The sequence below is a fragment of the Cetorhinus maximus genome, chromosome 3, assembly GCF_964194155.1.
Source record: "Cetorhinus maximus chromosome 3, sCetMax3.hap1.1, whole genome shotgun sequence".
In the NCBI taxonomy this organism is placed as follows: domain Eukaryota; kingdom Metazoa; phylum Chordata; class Chondrichthyes; order Lamniformes; family Cetorhinidae; genus Cetorhinus; species Cetorhinus maximus.
The window spans coordinates 140,780,725-140,799,109 of record NC_135881.1 but is presented as its reverse complement, the minus strand read 5'-3'; positions in this window follow the sequence as shown (position 1 = coordinate 140,799,109).

Below are 18,385 nucleotides of genomic sequence, written 5' to 3'. Positions count from 1 at the left end.
CAAATGCCCAATGCAGTGGCTCTGACAGCAAGACATGGTGGGGGGGGCTCAAAGGCTAAAGCTACCTTCTGGGTCAAATGGCCAAGGCCGACATGGTACTCGCCCTTCCAGAGCGCAACAAATCATTGAATCTTTTGCAGCACTGGGTGCCAGTGCTCCGCACATCATCATGGGCACTTACAGTGTCACCAACCTCCTCCCACGCCTGGCTGGTGACATGGGGGGGCCCTCTTCCTCCCATCCTCCGGATACAGCACATGCCAACGGCTGGAAACCTCTTGGAGGAGGACAGCAAGGCATGCTTCGGAGAATCGAGGGGCATAGTGGCCTCTCCTGCAGCCTGCCCCCCCTCCTCCTTCTCATGCTCCTGTGGAACCACAGCTCCCTCCCTCGCTCCATGAGTGGCCATGGTGCAATACCTCAAGCAGGCTGCCTGGCCACTCTTTATACAGGCTGCCGGCTCCCCATTGGAACCAGCAGTCTGAGGCCGCCCTCCCCCGTGACTATTCCCAATCTCCACGGGAGTCGCTGGCCCGCCCGCGGGAAATGGTGGCACGGCCCGTTTCGGCAGCGGCAATCAGCTGCCCACCCGCCGCCAAGTCGGTCAGGCTCAACCGCCCATCAAACGGAAAATTCTGGCCTTGGTATCTGTCTTATGTGGCTCGGTGTCTAATTTTGCTTTATAATGTTCCTGTGAAGTGCCTTGGGAGGTTTTATTATGTTAAAGGCGCTACAGAAATATAAGTAGTTATTGTTGTTGAAGTGCCTCTTCTACCTTTCTGAAGGTGATCTGAGCAAATATTTGGTGACTTGAGACTTGATACAAATTGATGAGCTCTTCTATTTTATTGCAAAATAAAAAAAACTAGCCCACTAAAATTTCCAGTTTCTAATAATTGGTGTGACTGCAATTTTCCTAATACATAATATCCCATTCCAGCTTGGTTTAAAAGTATATGGAATTGTCGAGGAATATATCTTTTTGTCAGTACAGTGACTAAAACTAAACATGATACTCCAGATGTGACTTCACTGTTGCTTTATATCATGATTGAACCGTTTCCTGGAACTTCCAATTCAAAGAGCTATTTATAGCTCCAGATTCTCCGTGTGCACAAACCAAATTGAAATTAATCAATTACTATTACTTGTTTTGAATTTTACACATTGCAGCCAATTAAAATGCTTCTTGTCATAAAGAGGTTTTGGTGACATTGTAAAAATTGCTTAGTTGATACTTCCACAATAAAATGTAAATTACAGTAAATTTATCCCCTAATATTTATTCCGAGCCCGGAGGAAAACAAAATATATGTAATAGAAACAAGGACCTATCTGTCACTTTATTTGGTTATCCTGACATGTTGTTGATTACAAACTTGCACTTGTGTTAAATTTAGAGCACTGATGGGAAATTGAGAGGTTGAGTACTGGGTAACCTGAATTGAAGCAATAAGGTCTTTTTGTCATTCTTGCAATGAGATTTTTTTTACCTTCTGACCAAAGAACGTATGAGAATTGAATATTTTTTTAAAAGGCCTTATATTGTACAATAAATGAAATAGATTATAAAATTTTCTTGCAGTCGAGGCACAATGCTATAATTGTCAATGTCATTCTGCAGAATTGCAGTTTGTTACTCAGTTCATTAAATTCCTCAATGTTGTATTTAATGCACTCCATTAAACTCCTGCAAACAGATTTAGTCTCAGTGAAATCATTAGAAGCATCCAATAAACTATGATCTCTAATGACCAAATTAAATCATGCAATTGTGCATGTCATTGTTAAATAAGATTAATAAGAAAACTAATTTAAAATGGATCGTCAAGGTATTCCAAAACCGTTTGAGACATACTGATGTTCTAACAGAAATGTCAACCTTTCCTGTAAACAAATGCTTGTTTGCTTAACCTTTTGTGACTGCAGCATTATTTTGTGTCATCTGGGAACAATGCAGATTGTTTTATTTCCAAAATGTCCACACTCAGAAATTGTTACAATTTTTCTTAATACTTTAAACTTCTCAGCCTTAAAATTATTCTGTGCCACACTAGCATACAAATGCTTAATCAATGTGCAAAATATCTCTGCCATTTGAACAAAGTATTAACCCAATTTAAAAAAAGATTAATCCCACGGTTCATATACATTAAGCCTTTGTAAGGTAATCTCATACAGTGTAAGTTCAAGACCAGGGTGTAAGTACATTTTAAGGCGAGCTATTAACAGGTGTAATTTTCTGAGTTTGTCAGAGCCCTGCCGCCAGGAGTATATAACAGGAATTGTGGTGCTTGTCCTTCCAGATTTTCTATCATTTTTGATGCAGGAGAAGTTTTTTGCTCCAATTCACAATTTTTCCAGAGGCTCACAGCTGGAGCAGGCACTCATGAAATTAGCCCTAATATCTATAATTAAAATGGAATTGGTCACTTGGGGAAAAAAAAGAGGCTTATTCATGTGAAAAGAGTCTAGTAAAGGGCAACTAGCTCATTTTCCCGAAGCCTGGGCCAGAATTTTACAGCACTGTTGTAGGGTGGCTGAGTTGTACTATTAACGATAGAGTTGATCAACAAGAGACTTCTTGGGTGGAAACTTAAAGTTTATTTATAATGTACTCAGCAGCAACTACACATGTGCTTTCAACTCCAACTCTAACTCTACGCTGCCTGCTGAGGTAGCCCACGTTACTCTCCTATTGGTTACTAGAGATCATGTGATCGTCCTTAACACATATTATTCTTAAAGGTACATTACACACTAAATAAAACCATAATTACTACAGTCCTCCCCCTTTAACTTGGCTATACATATTATATTTACAAGTACATATTTTTCAAGACAACGTAATATTTATGCTGGGTAAGGGATTTACAAGTTCTGTCTTTCAGGTGGTTTCCTGGTACGTGTAGAACGTCGCAGCTACACAACTTCAGATTCTTTGTCAGGAACCTGTTTTCTGGATTTGCCTGAACATTAGGTGCTTCGGTGGGCACTTGTAGTTCTGTATCCTCAACTCTTGCAGGAACAACAGACATGTCAGTCCTGGGTTGAGTATCCTCAACAGGAAATGCGGACCCGGTCATGGTCACTGGTGGCACCAAACCTTGGTGATTTGTCTCTCTCTTCCTTAAGTGGTCCACATGTTTACTGATGATCTGGCCTTCCACCTCCATGTAGTAAGATAGAGGTCCAGTCACCGCACTTATTTCACCCAGTAACCACTTTGGTCCTTCCCCAATGTTTTTCACATATACCACCTCTCCCATGGTAAATTTCTTTTCACGACTATGCCAGTCATGTCTAGTTTTCTGGCTTCCCTGACTCCTTTCCACCTTCGCCCCCCCTCCGTGTTACTGGTAAATTTCTTAGATTCCTCGCCGATATGTGCTTGTCAGAACAGAAACTGGACAAATCGAGACCCAGTCCTATCTCAAGTTTGAGAACAAGTGCTACATGGTTGATCGCAGGAGCCCGTTTCTGACGAAATGTCAGAAACTTAATACTGTAGAAAGCCTAGAGGAGTATAGAAAGTACAAGGGTGAAGTAAAAATAGAAATTAGGAAAGTGTCATGAAGAAATTAATGCCTATAATGTTATTGTAAATTAATTTTTTAAATAGAGTTCAGTGTTGTGTGTGTCTGTGTGTGTACGTATGTGTGTCTTAACTGGATTAAAGCCAGCTGGTCCAGAGGCTTTGATGTATAGAAAGAAGTAGGTTTGAAATGATAATTAGATAAACATGGGGAAATTTAGAAACATAGGTGTCAAAGGGAAACTTGCATTTTTAAATAAACCATTCAAAGAATGGGTGAAATCTTGCACCTAGCTAGAAGATGCCAAGCAATGTGTTTATTTTTTTCAGCTTACTAATAAAAATGGTGGAATCAAAGGGTGTTATTGTTAGAAGAGGTAAAGTTAAAAGTCTAGTGATACAATGGAAAATTTACATTTAAAGAGAAAGATATGTATAAAGGAGAATGGAGATTGTATGTAAGGCAGAGGCATTTTTAAGATCCAACAAGTGTGAGAAGCCTCAAGCTACTGTCTGTAAGGACCCAGAGCTGAAAGAAACTCATTTTGAATGCGACTGTCCAGGTGTCTGTTAAATCTGAGATTTACTGTTGCTTTAATGGGGGTGTAACTGAGAGTGAGATTAATTAGGGGGGGTTTGTAGCTATTATAGTAGTAATTTTGTAGATGTATGTATGCGTTTACAATCTTTCTTGTATTAATATATGTTTAATTTCATTTTATAAAAAGCCTCTTGCGATTTGGTAGACTTATTACTACTGAATTCAAGACCTGCATCTCGAAACATACAAATTGTAAAAATGGGCTATGACAGTTGCTTCAAGTTTCCCTCTGGGATTTGAACAGCTCAGCCTTTACCATCATAACAGAAAGCAAAGAGTGGATACGAAAAAATATTGACAGATAAAATCAAAGAAAATCCTAAGATGTTTTACCAGTACATTAAGAGCAAGAGGATAACTAAGGAAAAGGTAGGGCCTATCAGAGATTTATATAGTAACTTGCAGAATATGTGAGCAAGGTACTCAATGAGTACTTTGCCTCTGTCTTCACTAAGGAAAGGGATGATGCAGACATTCTAGTTAAAGAGGAGGAGTGTGAAATATTAGATACAATAAGCATAGTGAGAGAGGAAGTACTGGAGGGACTGGCATCCTTGATGATGGATAAATCACCAAGGCCAGATGGATTATATCCTAGGTTGTTGAAGGAAGCCAGGAAGGAAATTGTAGGTGCTCTGAGGATCATTTCCCAATTCTCACTAGATACAGGTGAAGTCCTAGAGGATTGGAGGCCTTCGATTTAATGGATGCCATTATTTAAAAAGGGTACGAGGGATAGGCCAGAAAATTATAGGCCTGTCTGTCTGACTTCGGTGGTGGGCAAACTATTGGAAGCAATTCTGAGAGACAGGATAAACTGTCACTTAGAAAGGCATGGATTAATCAGGGATAGTCAACATGGTTTTATTAGGGGAAGATTATGTCTTACTAATTTAATAGAATTTTTTGAGGAAGTAACAAGGGGGATTGATGAGGGTAGCGCAGTGGATGTTGTCAATGGATTTCAGTAAGGCATTTGACAAGATCCCACATGGCAGACTGGTCAGGAAAGTGAGATCTTATGGGATTTAGGGGAAAGTGGGAGGTTTGATCCAAAATTGGCTCAGTGACAGGAAACAAAGGGTAATGATCAATAGATGTTTTTGTGAATGGCAAAGTGTTTCCAGTGGTGTTCCACAGGCTCAGTGTTGGGGACCCTTGCTGCTTGTTGTATATTTTAATAATTTAGACTTAAATGTGGGAAGGATAACTGTGAAATTTGCAGTTGACACAAAAATTGGCCATGTAGTTGTAGTGAAGAGGATAGCTGTCAACTCCAGAATGATATCAATGGTTCGGTTGAGTGGGCGGAGAAGTGGCAAATGGAATTCAATCCAGAAAAATGTGAGGCAATGTATTTGGGGAGGGCAAACAAAGCAAGGAAATACACAATAAATGGGAAGTTATTGAGAGGGGTTGAGGAAGTGAGAGACCTTCAAATGCATGTCTACAGGTCCTTGAAGGTAGTAGGACAGGTGGACAAGGTGTTCAAGAAAACGTATGGAATATTTTCCTTTATTGGGTAAGGTATTGAATACAAAAGCAGGGATGTAATGATGGAACTGTATAAAATGCTGGTTGGGCCACAGCTGGAAATTTGTGCTCAGTCCTGGTCACCACATTACAGGCAGGACATAATGGCTCTGGAGAGAGTGCAGAGGAGGTTTACAAGAATGTTGCCAGGACTTGAAAATTGCAGCCATGAGGAGAGATTGGATAGGCTAGTGTTGTTTTCCTTAGAACAGAGGAGGCTAAGACCTAATTGAGGTGTACAAAATTATGAGGGGCCGAGATAGGGTAGACAGGAAAGACTTGATTCCCTTAGCTCAGGGGTCAATTACCATGGGGCATAGATTTAAGGTGATTGGTAGAAGGATTAGAGGGGACATGAGAAAAAGCTTTTCACCCATTTGGATATCTGGAATTCATTGCCTAAGTTGGTGGTTGAGGTCAACTCATTTAAAAGGTACCTGGATCTGCATCTGAAGTGCTGTAACCTGCAAGGCTATGGAGCAGGTGCTGGAAAGTGGGATTAAAATGAGCGGCTAGTTTCTTTTTTCTCTTTTAGGCTGGTGCAGACACAATGGGCTGAATGGTCTCTTTCTGCACCGTAACTTTTCTATGGTTCTATAGGGGGAAGGTGTTCCGAGGAGGGGAAGGAGGGAGTTGCCAAGCGGGGGGTGAGGGTGTTGCCGGGGGGGTGGGGAGGAGGAGGATGCTGCCGGGCCGGGGGGAGGGGGGGGGGGGGGGGGGTGGTGGGTGGAGTTGCTGGGGTTGGGGGGGTGGGGAGGGAGTTGTCAGGGTTGAGGGAGGATGGGGGACCTAAAGAATGTTGGATGCATCATGCTTGCTAAATCGAAGGTGAAAAGAGAGTTGTGGTGGGCGAGAAGAGGAGCTGTATTGGAGTGTGATCAGTGGGTGGACAGATTTGCAGGTCAGTTCAGATGGACAACTGCTAGTGAGAGTGGGTGGGGTGTGAGATGCATCTAGAGGACTTATGAAACCAGTCGATGAAGCTGAAAGACACCATTACACATTATTCAGTGAAAGTGAATATATTTTCAGATTGCAGTGTGACAAAATGTCCTGTGTACCTGTGTAGCCAACTGTGATCAGAATTTCTTAACTTTGAATGCCTTAGACTTCCAGGTGCTGCCCTGACATCCACAGCAGGAGCTGAGGCAGCCTGTGCAATGGTTGGTCCTGTTTCTTCTGATGGCTTTGGCATGGACCCTCTGGAGAGCCGAGGCCTTGAGGGCCCCATCTTGCTCTGGCTGTCCTCCTGTGGGCCAGCTGCTCCATTTGCGGTAACAGATGACAAGGTTGAGGGGCCTTCTTCTGACTCTCCAGGCCGAAGAGGTGGAAGGCAGAATCCAGAGGCTCATCATCTGACAGACTTCAAAGATGCCTCTTCCCCAAGTGCCGGGGAGCTCAGCTGAACCTGCCTCCTCTTGCTGTGGACATGTGTCCATGCAGTGACTACCAAATTGTGAACCCGAGCCTGCTCTAGATCTAGGTCCCACTGAAGTCTCTGCACTGGTGGAGGGTGTGGGTATGCGCTGTGATGGGCCTCCCAGGTTGCTTATTTCCAGCTCTTCAATGGAGGAGGTGTCCTCTTGGCTGGAGATGAGGACCTGGATGTAGCTGAGGCACTGGCTGGCGGAGCTCCCTGTGAACCAAAGTAGGGATAGTTAGTGCATATCAGCAGAGTCAAAAGCAGGAAGAGAGAGCACTCACATTTGCATTGAGGGAGGGATGATGTGGTGCAGGATTCTCATGTGGGTATTCGCCGCTGACCTCACGGTCACCGCAGGAACGGTTCACATCCTCACCAGTCAACACGATGGCACATTCCTAAAAGTGAGTGAGGAGCCTAACGTGGGCCACTCCATCCCCAGTCTGAGGTCCTCTCCCTGCCGATGTGAACCAGCTTCTCCTGCATGAAAACAGATGGAGAGAGCGTGAGCAGGACACATGGCACTGCGTGGAATGTTTGTGTGGTGAGTGGGGCCATGATAAGACAGGATGAGGATGTGAGCTCAAAAGGATATGAGCCTGATGGAGATTTGAGGGTGTGTGTGAGAGTTAGTGGTATTGCCCCTTGAGGTGTGAGATCCCTGTGGATGTGTGATGGGTTTGTGAATGTGTAAGTTGAGAGTGATGAGAAGAGTGACTTACCTGGCAGAATGGAGGAGACCATTCACCCTGTTGCAGCACTGGGTGGCTGTCCTGTTTTGCAGGGCATTGACTCTGACCACCACTGCCACCGCCTCTCATGCTGGATTAGTGACCTTGCTTGCTGGTAGAGGGCATCATGGTGGCCTTCCACTGCATCCAAAACGTGCTCGAGGGACACGTCTTTAAACCTGGGGGCTGCAGATTTCTTACCTTTTGGGGCCATGTCTTCCATGCAGCAGTCCTGGTCTTGAAGCACTGAGAGGTGTGCATGAGGCTGCACTTTAAAGATGGCGCCAGACGTGATGAAGCAGCGGGGTGACTGCATGGCAGGCGAATGACCAGCCCACCTGCCATCAAAACAGCGTGTTTCCCAGGAATGCATAATTAATGGGGTGGGATTTGGACAATATGATGTGAAAAGTCACCATTGTGGCCAGTGGGTAAAACATCATTTTTCCCACCAGCTACCACATTTAGTGCAAATCTGGGACAATTCTGCCCATTGTCGGGGCCCATAGCCTTTGCAATATCCAGTGCCCTCAGCCATTTCTTGACATCACATGGAGCGAATCAAATTGGCTGAAGAATGACATCTGTGAGGCTGGGGACCTCTGGAGGAGGCCGAGATGGATCATCCACTCGGCATTTCTGACTAAAGATTGTAGCAAATGTTTCAGCTTTATCTTTTGCACTGATATGCTGGGCTCCCCCATTATTGAGGATGGGGATATTTGTGGAGCCTCCTCCTCCAGTGAGTTGTTTAATTGTCCACCGCCACTCACGACTGGATGTGACAGGACTGCAGAGCTTAGATCTGACCTGTCGATTGTGCTTAACTCTGCCTATTGCTTGTTGTTTATGCTGTTTGGCACGCAAGTATTGTAGCTTCACCAGGTTGATACCTCATTTTTAGGTGTGCCTGGTGCTGCTCCTGGCATGACCTCCTGCACTCTTCATTGCAACAAGTTTATAATGTTATAGCAGTATTGGGTCAAATCCTGATGTCTAAAAATAGATGTGGGGATTCCAATACACGATTAACCCACCCCCATTCTTTCCTTTGCAGACAGAACAAATACTTCATGTTGTCTGCTTATTTACATGATTGTAGCATGTTACAAGTATGAAGCATGCCGTTGAGTGACTGCACTACTGAGCAGGGAGTGCAAAATTGTGAGAGGCAAGTTCAAGCTAACCTATGCTACATGAAGGGGAGATGTATTTTGACTGGTGCAGGTGCTGGGAAGCATTGTAAAAGTGAGTTTGTTCTGGGAGTGATACAGGAATGGTACAGTATGGCAGAGGGCATGTTCCAAGTTCCCTCACTGATTGCACATGGGACAATCCAAGAGCTGAAGTGATGGCACACTCACCTTCCAGAAATACGGTTTATGTGAGTGGAACCTTAATTAACCTTTAATCTATGATTAATTGAAGGTGCAGTGTTACTCTTCAGATTCTGAGATGTTTTGTCAGTTTAACTGCTTTGTGTGACCTATGAATTAAGGAACTTCAAGTCACTATATTATAAATTAATAATTTAGGAAGAACGTAATTATTGACTTTGATTTTCATGGATTACAAGGGTATAAAAAGAGCTAAGCAAGCTAGCCTTGAATTATTAATTTGTTGAAAAGTTCTGGGTTTGAATGAGACTGAAGTTCGAAAATCTTTGCAGGCAGCAAAAATTTGCATGATGGCATTCTGGCTTACCTCTGCGTAGAAGGAATGAAATGTTTTTGAGGTATATGTATATCAATTTACCCATAAATGATTGATATGTTTTTGTGCTATTGGCTTTAGTGATGTCAAGCACTGTGGGCAAACAGAGGAGGAGTCATTTAAATTCTGAAAACAATTCTCATAAATTAAATGGGCTCTAGTCGTGTGGCATGACCATATTAAAATTTCCTGCTGCAGTATAATATTTGATTAATGTTTGTAACGGCAATACATTTATAATGTTTAAATCCAATGTTAGAACAATCAATCACATCATTGCCAGGTCACCTCAAGACTACACAGCTGGCATTGTTCATGAGAGCTATCTGCTCCCACTGACTTTGCAGTACCTGCCAGGAAGGCCTCCTAGTCCCATGTGGATAGAGGGCTAGTCTTCTCTTGTCCACATCCTGGACTTTGGGCTGTAGGAAGAATTTGGGGTATAGGAGGTTTATCCCTTTGTCAGATTTCCTCTTTCAAGCAAATGACCTACATGATACTGAGCGAGTCTCTCTCCAATCATCATTAGATATCTGAATGCATCTATTCTATTTATAACAATGTCAATCACATACTTTTCCTTATTACCTTGGCTGTTTTTCACCATGATCTTCTGACCAACACTGAACTTTCCAAGTTTCTTGCCTAATATATCAGAACTTATCTTCACTTTGTCTTGGTGTCAGGCTTAAACAAACTAAACCTTGTCCTAGGATCATGTTTAAATACTAACTCATAAGGTGAGAAACCTGTTGTAGACGGTGGGTTAATCCGTAAGGGAACAGAAAATTGTCTAGCCTGTTTTGAAGAGAAATATGGAAATTTCTTTCTACCTTGTCACCTGGAAAATATTTCTGCGAAGACCTCTTCAAAATCTGTACCCTTCTTTCTGTAGCACCAGTCGATGCCAGATGAGATATGTTAATGGTTTGATGATTATATTATTAAAGATACACAGGTGATGGACTTTGTTTGATTAAGGACTGGGATCACATAAAAAGATATTCAGCTGGGACACTGTTATAGTGGTAGTTAGGAGACAGAGATCTGTAAGGCTGCATCCTGTGAATAAACCTACTATCAAGAAAATGAGTTGTGTCTTATTTTGTACTTTACCATCTGGCTTGGATCCATTTAGCAATATGGTGGTAGTGGAGTGTCTTTGACTCCATTTTTACTAAGAAATATTTCAAAGGATTTTGACTGTGGATCATTAGTTGACACCAACACACCTGCTAACTCAAAAATTGCAAGCCAACTTCTCAAAACCTCTATAGTCTGGCACTTGTGGTTTGGATATAGGCTCGACATTTGTCCATTTGCTACAGCTATCGGCCAAAGCAAGGCACTCTTCCCCTTCTACTTCATAGGAATTTACATGTACTCGTTCCCATGGTATTCTTGTGTTTGACCATTGGAATGAAAGGAACCTTGATTAGATTATTTCTCATTCTGAAGCACACCACAACTTTTCACCAATTCTTCATTGGCCCAAACCTTCCAGGCTCTGGATCATTGAAGACCAGATTTATGACTAAGATGCATGTCAGCACCTTGTGGCAGTCCTGATGTGCTGATCTACATGGGTATTGTCCAGGAAATTTCAACTTCCAATGGACAATTCCCCTGAGACCCTCTGCAAATAACTCTGACTCTGAAATGGCCTAGCAAGCCACTCAGCTGTATCCAACCACTAAAATGTCAATAAAAAAGAATGAAGCTGGACAGACCACTTGGCATCAACCTCGGAACTGGAAACAACAACAGCAAACCCAGCCCTGTCGACACTGCAAAGTCCTCCTTACTAACATCTGGGGGCTTGTGCCAAAATTTGGAGAGCTGTCTCACAGGCTAATCAAGCCACAGGTTGACATAGTCATACCCATGGAATCATACCTTACAGATCATGTTCCAGACACATTCCTGAGTATGCCCTGTCCCACCAGACCCAGATCAGACCCAGCAGAGAGAGTTGCCCTGGGAGTCCTCAACATCGACTCTGGCCCCATGAAGTCTCAGGTCAAAAATGGGCAAGGGAACTTACTGCTGATTACAACGTACCACCACCCCCATCCCACAGACCTCTCCTACTTCCTGAGCTGCTGAATCTGTACTGCATGTTGAACACCGCTTGGAGGAAACACTGAGGGTGGCAAGGGCACAGAACGTACTCTGGGTACATTGATGGACTTCAATGTCCATCAAAAAGAGTGGCTCAGTGGCACCATCACTGACCAAGCTGGTTGAGTGCTAAATGACATAGTTGCTAGACTGGGTCTGTGGCAGGTGGTGAGGGAAGCAACAAGAGGGAAAAACATATTTGACCTCATCCTCTCCAACCTGCCTGCCACAGATACATCTGTCCATGACAGCATCAGTAGGAGTGGTCACCGCACAGTCATTTTGGAGATACCCTCCATTGTGTTGTGTGACATTACCACTGTGCTAAGTGAGCTTGATTTCGAACAGATGTGGCAACTCAAGACTGGGCATCCATGAGGCGCTGTGGACCATCAGCAGCAGCAGAATTGTACTCGAACACAACCTGCAACCTCATGGCCCAGCATATCCCCCACTCTACCACTGCCACCAAGCCAGGGGATCAACCCTAGTTCATTGAAGAGTGCAGGAGGGAATGCCTGGACCAACACCAGGCATACCTTTAAAATGAGGTGTCAGCCTGGTGAAGCTACAACACAGAACTGCTTGTGTGCCAAACAGCAGAAGCAGCAAGTGATAGACAAGTGATTCCACAACCAATGGATCAAATCAAAGCTCTGCAGGCCTGTCACATCCAGTCATGAATGGTAGTGGACAATTGAACAACTCACTGGAGGAGTAGGTTACACATATATCCCCATTCTCAATGATGGAGCAGCCCAGCACATCAGTGCAAAAGATAAGGCTGAAGCATTTGCAACAATCTTCAGCCAGAAGTGCTGAGTAGATGATCCATCTCAGTCTCCTCCAGAGATCCTCAGCATCACAGATGTCAGCCTTCAGCCAATTCAATTCACTCCACATGATATCAAGAAATGGTTGAAGGCACTGGATACTGCAAAGTTTAAGCGTCCTGACAATATTCCGGTAATAGTACTGAAGACTTGTGCTCCAGAACTTGCCGTTCCCCTAGCTAAGCTGTTCCAGTACAGCTACAACACTGGCATCTACCTGGCAATGTGGAAAATTGCCCAGGTATGTCCTGGACATAAAAAGCAGGGCAAATCCAACCCAACCAATTACTGCCCCATCAGTCTACTGTCCATCGTTAGTAAAGTGATGGAAGGGGTCATCAACAGTGTTATCAAGTGGCACTTGCTTAGCAATAACCTGCTCACTGATGCCCAGTTTGGGTTCCACCAGAGTCACTCAGCTTCTAACCTCATTATGGCCTTGGTTCAAACATGGACAAAAAAGCTGAACTCAAGAGGTGAGATGAGAGTGACTGCCCTTGACATCAAGGCAGCATTTGACCGAGTGTGGTCTAAAAGAGCCCTAGCAAAACTGGAGTCAATGGGAATCAGACGGAAAACTCTCCGCTGGTTGGAGTCATACCTAGCACAAAGGAAGATGGTCGTCAATCATCTCAGCCCCAGGACATCACTGCAGGAGTTCCTCAGGGTAGTGTCCTCGACCCAATCATCTTCAGCTGCTTCATCAATGACCTTCCTTCCAACATAAGTTCAAAAGTGGGGATGTTCGCTGATGATTGCACAATGTTCAGCACCATTTGTGACTCCTCAGATACTGAAGCAGTCCATGTCCAAATGCAGCAAGACCTGGATAATATCCAGACTTGGGCTGACAAGTAGCGAGTAACATTCACACCACACAAATGTCAGGCCATGACCATCTTCAACAATAGTTTGCAAAAGAAGCAAATGTGAGGTGAGAAAAAACATTTTCATGCAGCATATAGTTAGGGTTTTGGATTGCACTTCCTGGAAGTATGACGGAGGCAGGTTCAATTGAGGAATTCAAGAAGCCATTGGATGGTTATTTATATAAAAGCAATGTGCAGGGTTAAGGGGAAAAGGCAGGAGATTGGCACTAAGTTCAAATGCTCAGAAAGCCGGTGCAGACACAATGGGCTGAATGATCTCCTTCTGCACCGTAACAATTTTGTGATTCTGCGAAGAGAGAATCTAACCATTGCCCCTTGACATTCGATGGCATTACTATCACTGAATCCCCCACTATCAACATCCTGGGCGTTACCATTGACCAGAAACTGAACTGGACTAGCCATATAAATACTGTGGCTACAAGAGCAGGTCAGAGGCTAGGAATCCTACGGTGAGTAACCCACCTCCTGACTCCCCAAAGCCTGTCCACCATCTACAAGGCACAAGTCAGGAGTGTGATGGAATACTCCCCACTTGCCTGGATGAGTGCAGCTCCAACAACACTCAAGAAGCTTGACACCTTCCCGGGCAAAGCAGCCCGCTTGATTAGAACCTTTTCCACAAACATTCACTCCCTCCACCACCAACGCACAGTGGCAGCGGTGTATACCATCTACAAGATGCACTGCAGGAACTCACCAAGCCTCCTTAAGCAGCACCTTCCTACCCCACAACCGCTACCATCTAGAAGGACAAGGGCAGCAGGTAGATGGGAGCACCACTGCCTGGAAGTTCCCCTCCAAACCACTCACCATCCTGACTTGGAAACATATCACCTTTCCTTCACTGTTGATGGGTGAAAATCTTGGAACTCCCTCCCTAACAGTACTGTGGATGTACTAACACCTCAGGGCCTGCAGCGATTCAAGAAGATAGCTCACTACCACTTTCTCAAGGGCAATTAGGGATAAGCAATAAATGCTGGCCTAGCCAGCAACACCCACATGTAAATGAATAATAAAAAAAAAAAGAATTGAAGACATGGGCTAGTTCTGCAGTACTTACCTGGGTAGTTATCCAGAAAATGTTGGACAGATTAAAATGACAGAGTTGCTCCCCCAATCACTCTCCTACCCAACTACCCCCGTGACCTGATCAGACTCCTGTCCTGACCTGATCTGACTACCCACCGACCTGACCTTACTACCTCTGACCACCCTACTACCCCCAACAACCCAAGCACCCCTTGACCAGACTACCCCTTCAACCCATCCCTATTACCCCTGACCTGACCTGACTACCCAACTGATTACCCATGACAATCCAACTACCCCCCAAACTTGACTACCACCTCACCCACCTGCCCCCTCATGCACCTACCACCTCACCCACCTATCTTCTACCCACTTACCCATCTCACCCACCTGCCATCCTACGCACCTACCAGCTCACCTACCTGACACCTTACCCTCCTACCACCTCACCTTCCTACCAGCTCACTGACCTGCCACCACACCAACCCTGCCCAATTAGCAACCAACTACCCACCCACCAACCTACCCATTCACTAACATTCATCCATTCACCAATTCACTAACATTCAAACCAGACCTTTAAACTTACCATATGGCAACTACTACCATAAAAAGGGGACATTTCCTGTCTTCCCCCCAGCTCTACTCTGTTGTGACGGAACTCTCAGAGGGACACTAAGAAGGTCCCAGAAGGAATGAGGAGTAGCGTTGAGCTAGGGGAATGTTCGAGCAGTACAGCAATCTGATGATGATTGCTGCTCCTTGGAAGATCCTGGCCAATTTCTCTATCTACCTGTAGATACCAAAAATAGCTTCTTGCTACTGCTTTTACACGGACTGACCCTGAATGGCCTTGATGAAGTTCCTCTAACAATCTGTCCCTAAATCTTGTCTGAATAATGACTCTTAAACCCCATAGGAGACAGCCTTCATCTACACTCAACACATTTCTAGGTGTGAAATGCTCCTTCATTTTCTCATCATTACTCTTTAGGCCAGCCATTCATGACATAATTGAGCACTTTACTGAGCAGCATGTCCTTGCAAGTTTTTTCACTAATTTCTCTGTCAGGCACTGGTATGTTATTTGTGCATGTAAAGTAATTCAGAAGGAACTCAGTGGCAAAGAATGAATAAGCCTTCATGGGAAATCTTGAAAGAACGTTTGCAATTGCATGATCCGTTGATGTACGATATTTAATATCATACTGATGGGCCATCAAAATCAATGCTCATCTCTGACACCATACAGCTGCCAGGATGGTACTCCCTTTTTTGAAACAAATATGACTGTAAGGGCTTTATGGTCAATTAACAAAGTGAACTTCCTATTATACAGTTATTTGTGGAACTTTGTAACATTATTGTTGATATGCTTTTGAGGGATTGCAGCATGACATCACTAGAAAGGAAGTGTGTCATGCGACCCAGTTTTAGTTTCACTTTTGCTTAGAGCAGAGCACACACATAGCTCTGCCATGCATAACTGTTCTCATGCACCTAGTCTTAATAAATGAATCCATAATGTGCTTACCCAAGCCTTTATGAGTGATTGGTGCGACACATATATGATCATTAACACCTCTTTCTCAACTTGTGAGTAATTTTACTCTGACTTTGTTAAAGCACATGAAGCAAATCCTATGGGCTTCTCTACACCATCTTCCATCATGTGAGATAACATCACACTAATCCTTGTGGGGAGAAGTCACACGCCAATTTTTCCTTGGGATCATAGTGGGTCAAAACAGCATCACTAGCTAGTACTTTCTTTATTTCTTCAAATGCTTTCTAATGCTCCACAGACCACTCCCAGCTCTTCCATCTTTGAGCAGTTGATACAATGGTGTGAATGTATTAGCTGAGTTAGGGATGAACTTAGAATAATACACAACAATCCTTATGAATCTTCTAAATTCTTCTTTGTTCCCTGGTCTCTTTGCTTTCAAAATCCCCCCAGCTGTCTCCTGCATTGGGTGGATACCTTCACCATCTATTTGGTTACGCAGATATGTTACACTTGACACTATGAAGCAACACTTGCAATTTTTAGCTTTGATGTCATACTCTTGAAGTCAACCTAGCACTTTGTTCAACCTCACAATGTACTCTTTCTCTGTCTTACTGCTAATTAGAATGTCTTCTAAGAATTAGCACACTCCTTTCACCCCACTTAATACTTGATCCATGATGGTCTGGAAAACTGTGGAAGAAGTGGTACAACCCTTTGTGTGTATTAATGGTAAGAAATTCCTTGTTTGTGTTTGTTAATTCTAATTGCAAATGTGAAAATTTGACAAATCTATCTTATTGAACACCTTTTCATTTGTTCAACTAGAAAACAAATCTTCACTGGTAGGTCAGTTCTTTCTAATCTATCCATCTTTTTACTTACTGCTTCTTATGCAGTGCCTGCATAAGGCACTGGCCTAGCCTTGCAAAATATCAGTTGTACATTGTCCTTTATCTTAACATCAGCCTTGCAAGGCTAATCTTAACATTCAGTCCTCCTTGGTCAAAGATCACTTTGTGCTCTCTTAGTACTTTCTCAAAGTCAGACATACTCTTACTGATCCTTACTGTAAATAACTTGGCTCAGTTTAACCGTATCTTCTTAGCCAATTTCTTCCAATCAGGGAAACTTTGTTGCCTCCAACTACTACAAATGGAAAGTAATAGGATGCATCATCATATTCCACCCAACATTAATTTACCTAATTCTGGAATCCTGTTATTGGATTAAATAGTCTATTTAGCACCAGTTTTGCATAAGGGAATGTGCCTTAGGGATTTCTTGTGCTCTCCTTAAGAGATAACACAGACTGCTGTAGCTGCATCAATGAAGAAAGTAAGTTGTGAACCTTTGACTTTCATTTCTACTGTGGGCACTGGAGTTACTTTGTCCACATTTCCTAATTTATTCACTTTCAGCCAAATCTAAAACCTTTGATTATAATTACACCAGTCCTCATTGTTAGGATGGAGTTTCCCCATCATCCTCAAATATGCCTATTGTGTCATTTTCTGCATTCAATTACAACTGTGCTGACTTACTGTACATCAACACTTGGAGCAATCAATCGCAACGATTCAGACTTCCTTAAAATCAATTTTAGGAGTTCCCAAAAAGTGTGACATCCCTTCCCTTTACCTCCCCCTCCCTCGACACCCCTGGCTCTGCTCACCACCCCCTCCCCAACACCCCTTGGATCTGCTCACCCGCCTCCCCTCGCACCCCTAATTGTTCCCTAACATCGGCCAGACTGAGGGTTCAAGAGGGAAACTGTTGTGAACAGAGCCTGGGTGAGTGGGGAGATGTGTGGTGGTGGGGAAGAATGCATCCATTCCAGAATGGATGACTTATGCATTTTAGGCACTACCAGCCTCTCTATTCTTTCCTCTTTATCTATTTTTATTCTGTATTCCTGGCAAAGTCCTCTTTGTGCATTTACACAAATGCACTCCAAAACTACCTTAGACCTCTTTGAAATTTCCATGTTCCCTAGAACACAAAAAATAGGAGCAGATGTAGACCACATGGGTCATCGAGCCTGGTCCGCCATTCAATACAGCCATGAATGACAGAGCACCTTTAACTGCACTTTTCCACCTGCCCCTCAAGTCCTTTGATTCCCTGCGAGACCAAAGATCTGTCTATCCCAGCCTTAAATATATTTAAAGACCTCTGGGGTAGAGAATTCCAAAGATTCACAACCCTTGGAGTGAAGTAATTTCTCTTCATCTCAGTCCTAAATTATCAGTCCCTTAGATTCCCCGACCAGGGGAAACAATCTCTCAGCATCCACCCCATCAAGCCCCTTCAGAATTTTGTATGTTTCAGTGAGATCGCCTCTCATTCTTCTAAACCCCAGAGAAGAGAAACCCAATTTACTCAGCCCCTCATCCCAGGGACCAATTTAAGAAACCTTCACTGGACCACCTCCAATGCAAATATATCCTTCCTTAAATA